Source organism: Chamaea fasciata, unplaced genomic scaffold (genome assembly GCF_029207755.1).
Source record: "Chamaea fasciata isolate MVZ Bird 193981 ecotype frontalis unplaced genomic scaffold, bChaFas1.0.hap1 SCAF_1, whole genome shotgun sequence".
NCBI classification, from domain to species: domain Eukaryota; kingdom Metazoa; phylum Chordata; class Aves; order Passeriformes; family Sylviidae; genus Chamaea; species Chamaea fasciata.
Window position 1 is genome coordinate 57,191,730 of NW_027094086.1, and position 9,505 is coordinate 57,201,234.

General features: G+C 38.2%; 1 long non-coding RNA gene across 1 annotated transcript; it reads left to right on the top strand.

Moving 5' to 3' along the window:
• The first annotated feature begins 1,871 nt into the window (after nt 1–1,871).
• On the top strand, nt 1,872–5,821 carry LOC136302218 (uncharacterized). Its single transcript, XR_010724019.1, has 3 exons — nt 1,872–2,049; nt 2,162–2,325; nt 5,447–5,821. It is a non-coding gene; the product is annotated as an uncharacterized lncRNA (long non-coding RNA).
• Nucleotides 5,822–9,505: the final 3,684 nt, after the last annotated feature.

The following is a 9,505-nucleotide window of genomic DNA, read 5'->3' on the forward strand; positions in this document are numbered from 1 at the left end:
ACTGGAATTTCCATAAGTTTCCTGCAAGCTACTTGCTCTTTTTGCCTTGAACAGGATTTTAAAAATTTTATTTATCAGGATTTTTTAGTCTAGATCCTTGAGAATGGCATAAGTATTGGGCTGAAAGTCACTGAGAGGTGGCCTCTGTCCCACTTGTCCACTTCAAAGAACTTCAGTTTTTGGAGTACCTGGACCATGATTTCTATCTTTATTCATGCTCTCTTTTCTCCTCACCCTCAGCCAGAAAGCTTCTCCTTCTTGGAGCCACCACATGGCACATGCAGGACAACCAGTGAATCAGGCCCAGCCAGTGTGGGTTTAGCAAAGGCAGGTCCTGCTTGACCAATCTGAACTCCTTTTTGACAGGGTAATCTGCTCTGTGGGGAAGGGAATGACTGTAGATGTTGTCTACTGGGGTGTTAATAAAGCCCCTAACACTGTTTCCCACAACATTCTCCTGGAGAAACTGACTGCTCATGGCTTGGGTGGGTATACTCTCTCCTGGGTAAAACACCTGGGCTGGCTGGCCAGCCCCAGAGAGTGGTGGTGAATGGTGCTACATCCATCTGGCAGCCAGTCACTTGTGGGACCAGAGTCAGGACTGGGACCCAGAGTCCCAGGGACCAGAGTCAGGGCTGGTCCAGCCTAATATCTTCATTGACAACCTGGCTAAGGGGACTGAGAGCTCCCTCAGTCAGTTTGCAGAGGACACCAAGATGGGCAGGAGTGCTGATCTGATGGAAGGCAGGGAGACTCTGCAGTGGGATCTGCAGAAAGTGGATCTCTCAGCCAATGTCAATGGTGTGAGATTTGACAAGGCCGAGTGCTGGATCCTGCAACTGCGTCAGAATCACATGCAGTGCTACAGGCTGGGGGCAGAGCAGCTGGAAGGCTGCCAGGTCGAAAAGAACCTGGGGGTGCTGGCCAGCAGCCATCTGAACCTGAGCCAGCATGTGCCCAGGTGGCCAAGGATGCCAGTGGCATCCTGCCCTGAATCAGGAATAGTGTGGCCAGAAGGACCAGGGCAGTGGTTCTCCCAACTGTACTCGGACCTGGTGAGGCCGCAGGTTAAATCCTGCATCCAATTTTGGGCCCTTCACTACCAGGAAGACATTGAGGTGCTGGAAAGGTGTCCAGAGACAGGCAGTAAAGCTGGTGAGGGGTCTGGAGCATAGGCTTATGAGGAGCAGCTGGGGGAGCTGGGAATTTTCAGCCTGAAAAAAAGGAGAAGGGACCTTATTGTGCTCTACAACCAGCTGAAACAGACCATTGTGAGGTGGGGATCAGTCCCTTCTCCCAGGCAACAACTGACCAGATGAGAGGAAATGGCCTTAAGTTGCTCTAGGGGAGATCTTGATTGAATATTACCAAAAAAAAAAAAAAAAAAGAAAAAAAAAAAAAAAGAAAAAAGAAAAAGATTCTTCACTGAAAGGGTACCCAAATACTGGAAGAGGCTGCCCAAGGAAGTGGTTGAGTTGCCAGCCCTGTAGTTAGTTAAAGTGCCTGTAGATGCGGCACTTTGGGACATGGTTTAATGGCAGACTTGACAGTGCTGAGTTAACAGCTGTTCTCAGTGGTCTTATGGATCTTTTACAACAGTAATGATTCTATGAGTCTCTCAGTGGGCTTCAGCCCATTGGGCGGGAAATTTTGGATTTCTAGCTAATTTTTTTTATTTGAAAAATCAAACTGTGAAAATACTACAACAGCTTTTCTTAATGTGCATAAATAGATTTCAGGAGTTTTTCCCAGGTTTATTGGCTCTCTTTGTATTGTGTAATGAGAAAACTGTTTCCATCTGAAGCTCTGGTATCCTTTCGCTCCATCTCTCACTCTCAGCAATTGCAACAAATTTCTTCACAGGTGATTCCCATGCTACACCTAACATTCTTGAGTGAGACTGTAGGAAAACAGTATATATTACAAACTTGAGGTATAACCCTTGGTGGTCTTTGTTGAGCATTGTCTTCATACTGGGAACAATGAGAAGAATAAGAAAACCTGGTTTAGCTCTACTTCTGAGAAGATACACCTAGCAGCCGTACAGAGGTGAGCAGCAGCTTTTGTGGGTTCACAGCTTTACAGTATCAAAATGTAAAGCTCTGTAAATCATAAGAAAAAGAGTAGCTACAATAATGCTATCCCTTTTTATATACCCCAGGCTTGACCTCTCTGAATTCACTCCATCATAACTTCCATGATCCAGTCTGAGATGGTTCAGATGAGTCCTGCTGGATAAGAGAGAAGGAGCAGGTCTGTTGTCACCATATAGAGCTGTTTGAAGGGACCCTCCGTGCTCTGCCTGCTGCTGTTGCCTGGTACAATGTATGACTTTAAGTGGTGCATTTGTTTTCAATCTTCAAGAGCAAAAGTTCCAGGTCAAGCTGTACATAACAGCATTGTGTCCACCCACACAAAGAGTTTAAGGGGTGATTGAAACAATATCTCATCTCATTTCTATTTACCAGTTAAAGGAATTTTCTTTCTGGAGCTGGCTCTCATCTATTTGCAGCAGGAAATAAATTTCTTTTAAAAATAAATCAAAAAGACTCTCAGGGCTGCCAGCACAGGGTAGTGTGAAATGATTCTACAATACTTAGTTATTGCAAAGTTTTTTTTCTGAGAACTTTATCTGAAAAATACTGAAAAGTACTCAAAACTAATTCACCTTCTCTAGCTAGTTCGTACAGACCTACTTAACAGAGTGAAAATTTAAAGAACTTTCCTCTCTTTTTGTTTTCACCAAATATTTCAGTTATGTATTTCAAAATACATTTTTATGGCAACTGAGAATTTTAAGAAGTCATATTTAAATGATCATTCACACTATAAACTCTTGAGTATAAGTAGACAAAGTAATGAGATGAGATAGCCATGAATTTTATTAAATAAGTTAGAATTTCAAACTTAGATAATGTTACAGGTACATAACTTAAACTCTCTGCCCCCACAGAATGCTAGAGAGGGGGAAAGTACTTGAACATTGTAGGTTTTATCCTGTGGGGTTTTTTCCTTGCTTTATAGAATTTCAGTGATTTGGCCCAATTCAGCCCTACCCGTACTAAAGAGATTTTTTTCCATTATTTTTTTGGTTATTCTTTAATGTAGTTATGACATTGCAAAGTAAATGAGGAAAATGGTAACTACATGCCTTTATTACTTGGTTGAGAGAAGTATAAATGCCTTCTCTCCTAAAAAAGCATAGAATTTCCTGTTCTTTCTATTAACTTGTAGAAGTTAACAGATTTTGTGTTTTTTTTTTCTAGTATTGAAGCCTAATATATATGTAAAGATTTATATGGTTAAAGACTAGTTTCCCAACACATCTGTATCTGAAGTCTGACTGTTAAAAAGCTAAATCACATCAGGAAAAAGAGAAACTAATAGGATGAAAACCCCCAAGAAACTGACCAATTTGTCCCTAATTGTCTTTGTTGTTTTAAACAAAAGAAATTGACGTTCCAGATAAATATTTTTATAATGTGTAATATTTTCCTTTTGCTCTGATGCAAAAATTATCACAAATGTTAGATTCTTTACCAGTCTGCAACTTACAGATAAAGTTTTTTTAAAGTTTTCCTTTCAATTAGTGTAATGGCTTGTCATTAGAACTGTGTAAGAAATTTTCCGTCTATAACGGAACTTGTAGTTCTCTTTAAGTACTTCAGAGGTATTAGCAAACTCAACCAGAGTGACAACAAAATTCCAGAAAAAAACAAAGGTGTTCCTAGGCAAATGACAAATAACTGTCATGCACATGTATTTATCCTATATCTCTGTCACACATTTATGTTGTATCAGTAGGACAGATCCCCATGAAAACGGCTACTTGTACATTTATCACAGCTTGTGCTCCTTAGTACAGGACCCCATAAGTGCTCAGCAAGGAGAAAAAAAAAACAGCTGACTAACAAAAGAGCTCAGCAAACCTGCTCAAAATCAGAAATGAGACAAAAAGTTATAAATCTTTGTAATCCAGTTTCTTCTGCTGTGTATCTTGCAACAGTTGCCTGGCCACCTGTTCACCCTCTGGTGGCATTCATTATTAGGACTCACTTGTGCAGGGCAGTGTGTGGTTGGACCAGCTTGTTCAGTGTGAAGTGTCTGGTCTGTTTAAACCTAGATGGTCAGAAAATGGAGATGGTCACTTGGAGACTGTGTGCCTTTCTTCAGTGCTGCTCTGTGGAAGGAAAGCAACATCACCAGCTGTCAGCAGCAAGACTAGAGTGCCTAGAAAACTGACTGAGTGATCTGCCACATTTTGCTGGCAGCTAATTAAAGTCCATGTAATGAGCTCCCACTTTACAATCTTCCCCACAATCAGGTCGTGTTTCAAAATCACCCCTAATACTTTGTAATATTAAAAAAAACCAAAAAAACCACCCCAATTCAAATATTATGGAGATACACATAAGAAGATGACAGTAAAAATCACAGGTGTGGGCAGCCCTCTCAGGTGATTGAATAGCAAGGAATTTGCCCGTTGAAACTTATTAGATGTTTACAGAAAGAAAACCAACAAAATGTTCCTCTCCCACATGTGCGTTCAACCGACTAAAGTAGATTAAATTTTACGTGCTACATCATGATGCAAATTTGCTAATACTACTCAATTCCTGCAAGTAAAACTGTCACTAAAATATCAAGTCACTAATAATGTACTTCTTTAGTTACCATTGCTGGAAGGTTGGAAGTGTTGTCAACAGGATTAATTTTGTGTGAGCCATGAGTCATTTAGTCAATTTTTAAATTATAATTTTTTGATTTTCCCCATTCATCTCTGAAGAAAATGGACATTGCTGAGCTTCAAAAGCGCAGATGCTGCTGTGCTGTATTTGTTTCTTCACATCTGTGTTTTCTTAGCATGGCTTTCAAGAGAAGCTCAAGACTGTATTTCAGAGGAAATCAATTTATCTGGATATTCTATAGTACCAGATTCTTGTAAGAAGTTATACAAACAGTCCCACAGAAGCAGATTTTTTTTCAAATATCCAGGCAGAATGCTGGAATTTGAGTTGAAATTAAAAAAACCCAAAAAAACAAAACCAACTTTATATGTTTAAAAGGTTTATATAATTTTATACATATATTTTTAGTTTACATGCCATACATAGTTGTGTTTAGCAATAAAAGCTGGGAGAAAGGGGGATATTTAGAGCAATGACATTTGTCTTCCCAAGAAGCTACTATACCCAATGAAGCCTTGCTGTCCTGGAAAAGCAATGCCTGTCCCTGGGAAGCAATTACTTAATCCCTTGTTTTGTTTTGCTTGTGTGTGTGTGGCTTTTGCCTTCCTTACTAAACCATCTTTATCTAAATCCATGAGTTTTCTAGCTTTTGCCCTTCAGATTCTTTCCCCCATCCCACTGAGGAAAAATAAGCAAGAGACTGTGTGAGGCATAGGTCAACCCAGCACAGATGAAAACCCTTCCATTTTGGGTTTCAGATGCAGAAGAATGTGCTTGACTAGAAGTTAATCATCTCAGATGGAGAGACAGAAGGAAAAGGTGAACTGGAGTGGATTGTATGGGCTGCAAAAGAAGAAGTGATATTGAGGTGTGGTTTTCCCAGACAGAATAACTATTCCATGGTGGAAAGTAGGACTTTTCTTTATTTTTATTTTCCCTCCTCCACCACTAGGCAGGAAGAGAGCTCCACAATAAAAGCAAGACATTAATTTATCTTTTTCTTCTGTGAGAGTGATGTGGTTCCCTAAACGCTTGAGATGGTTCTGATTTCACTCTCTCTTTAAATTCTGTGCATCAGAGGGCTTTGACTGTACAGAGGTAGCTTCTCACTAGAACAGAAACTGAAACAAGTAGCTTCCAGGAATTAAAAAAAAAAAAAAAAAAAAAAAAAAGAGAGAGAGAGAAAAGAACAGAGTAATACAAACAAAGTAGTTGTAAGCATATGCCACATGTTTGAATGATGGGATTCAGAAAACTCCACACAATATCTGTTATTCTCCTTTTTTCCTTCTAACCACTCTTCCTTGTTTGATGTTCTCACCAGCCCTTGTGAAATGTCATGTTTTCTCTCATTGCAGAAGTCTCCACCTTATCTGCACTGCAGCAAGAAGGGCAAGGAAAATAGGGCCTTGTTAACAAACCAGAACCTTTCAAGGGACTTATATTCATATATATTAACAGTGAATATGTGACCCAAACACATTTTATATTATTCTCTTAAAGAGAATAATGACAGTATTCAGGGAAAAAGAAAAGAAAGTGCACGTTTTCTAGCTTTCCTGGTCAGAAAAATTGGGACAATTTCTAAAAAATCTTATTGTACAGTAACTTAAGAAAGATTACAGGGAAAAAAAAGAAGACATCTGGAAGGGAGGTCTTGTTTGTCTATTTCCTTTTTGCCAACAAGAGTCAGAAATTCTGGTTTTATTTCTTTAAACAAAATAAAACTCGTGGTTAGTGCAGACTCACATCTAGAATTATTTTTTTTTTTAAAGAAAGAGAAAGTTAAGGTAGGAGCAAATTAAACTTAACTGATCAGGTTTCAATGACATGAAGCACAAATGTTGTCCTCTTAAGATGATCGTACTGGAAAATTATTGACTCCTAAGTTAAACTAGGGGTCTCTAAAATGTTGGGTTATTTAATATATGGCTTTACTTATTATCAAAGTTATTGCCATGAAATTGTATAAGTTAAGTCTCGGGACCTAAGATATAACAAGTGAATAATAGTTAGCATTATATTATCTATTTTGATTAATGGCATCTAGAGTGCTGTGTCCACTTCTGGGCCCCTCAGTGCAAGAGAGACATGGAGGTCCTGGAGTGAGTCCAGTGGAGGGCAACAAAGATTATTAAGGGCCTGGAGCACCTCTCTTAGGAGGAAAGGTTGAGAGAGTTAGGCTTGTTCAGTCTTGAGAAGATACGCCTCAGAGGAGACTTTATCAATGTCTATAAGTATCTGAAGGAAGGTTGTTTAGAGGATGAATCCAGGCTCTTCCTGGTGGTGCTAAGCAGTAGAGAGGTAATGGGCAGAAAGAGATACACAGAAAGTTTCACCTGAACTTCAGGAAGAACTTCTTTACTCCATGGATGACCATGCATTGGAAGATATAGCTCAGAGGTGTGGATTCTCTCATCACTGGAGGTATTCAAGAACCACCTGGAATCAATCCTGTGCAAGGTTCTCTAGGATGATCCTGCTTGAGTAGGGTACTTGGACCAGATAACTCCACTGGTGATTCCTTTCAACCTTAACCATTCTGTGATTCTCTGGTCTTGATAAGGCTGTAGAAGATGGACCCTAGTTTCATACAGATGTAAACTGGATGGAAAAAGTGACAAATATCCCATTTTGTTTTCCACAGGTCATTTTTTTTTAAAATATGAATATATATGAAATTTAAAAGTCATCTTGGTCTTTTTCATCTTTCTCTAACTTTGAGAAGATGAATCTACACCCTTTTTCACAGGATTGTAGAGGCTAAAATAATTGAGAAGTTGAAGTCATGTATTCAACTTTTACCCAGTCTGTGGTGACCATGTCTTTTAATTGTCTTTATATTTTGCCATTGTATTGTCTTGACAGTACAATTTTTTTCTGGACAGTAGTGTTTAGAAATGGCTGATTTCCCCTCTCTTCACTGAATAAATCAATAAATTTCTGTAAATTTTACTTTAGGATGATAAATTCATGCAAATTTGAGTGTGGGTTGAGTGGGGTTTTTTTTGGTGGTAATGGTTTGTTTTTGGGGGTCAGATCTGTGTGTGTGTGTGTGTGTGTATTTTGGTTTTGAGTATTTGCAAAAAAAAAAAAACCAATGTTTTTTTCTCTTTCCATGTCAACTTTGACAGACACAAGAAACATTCATTGCTTAATATTTTCTTCTTCTCTTTCTTTGTATAAGGTTTGACCCTCTAGAGAACACCACAGAAATAATTCTGTTGAGAAAGTATGTCCTTAATATATCAATGTGGAAGGCTAATATTTTTAAATAAAAGTAGACAAAACTCACACTAACTAAATAGAATCTTTTTTTCACCTCAAAGAAGATTCTTTTTTCTTTCATCCATGGTAACAGTTCATGTTTTCATAATGATCTCCTTTGAATTAAGCATTAAGCCCTTACTGAGAAAGCAATGCGGCAACTCCAGATTTCTAGGAGGATTTAATATACTATAAGAATTTTCTTTCCTCTGTCTGCATCACTTTCTTTTGCTATTGTAAGATTCATACTGGATATGATTAATAAAACCACCATTAACATTGATAGAAATGTGTATCAAAGTATATTTAGATGTCAGTATGCAGTGGACTTTAAATTTTGTGTCAAAATTATTCTGTGTTGTCAGTTATGAATTTCTTAGAGGTAGGCAGGAAGCCCAGGTAAAACACCCCTACTAGAAATGCAGAGGACAATACCCCTGTGGTTTAAACAGAGAAGTCTCACTTTGCACTAAAATCAGATAATTTCACCTGTCACCACTGCTGATCTGAGAGAGAAGTAAAGTCCATACTGGAGATATGAGGAGTTTAACAGTTTTCTAGGCCACACTGGTGTTAAAAGTTTGGTGCAAAATCTTTCTGATTACTTTCTAGGAAATTCTAAATGAGACTAACCTACAGAGACAATAAAGCATCTCCAATAGCCGGATTTATGTTGTTTTGTTTTCACTGCATTTTGCATACTAAAGATTAGGTTAATATTGTGTAGATAAGGAAGAAAAGTAACTAATATTTTAAAATCAAAATTTTACTTTCCTCACTACTTCTTATTTTTCTCAAAAAATTATCAGCTTCATTAGTTGCCTATGGTTCCATCGTCTTCATTAGGCATATAATCCTGTTCCCTTAAAACTAACATAAAGCAAAACAAAAAGTATTAGAGCTTAACATCAAATCCTACCTGGTTATTTCTGGTATCCTGAAGACTTTACTGTATGCTTTGTATCTATTAATATGTATTCTCCACTTTGGTGGAAAAGAGCATTTTGGTAGAGTTTTATAGAAAGCTTACAGCATTTCCATTGCCTTATGGAAATGTCTCTGCTTTTCTAAAAAAGTGTATTACAGGGAGCTCTACATGGACATTTAAAGAGCAATAGGAATAGGTGCTGCCAAACCAGGCAGGAACGAGACATGATGGAAACAAATGTTTTATTAAACAAAGGAGAAAACCTGTTTTGATCATGTCATAGGACAGTAGTGTTTCCAGAGCTGCACTAATCTCTAGGCTTCAAACAGAGGAATCACATTTTTTGTGTTTTCAGTCCCAACATTTTTACCACAGATTTGGGGGGAGTAGTGGTATATTTGTTTCCTGCAGCAGTAATATCTACAGCATTCTCAAGTCCAATGCTGCTGTATTGCTGGTTTAGATGTATTATGTTAAGCACTACAAAATGGGTAGTCATGATAAGAAAGGCAATATCATGAAAACAATGGAAGTTACAATTTAGACCTGAAAAAAAAATTGCTATAGAGCACTATTATATGGCATGTTTATTTGTTTATCAGTTCAAGTGAACTACCTTGCA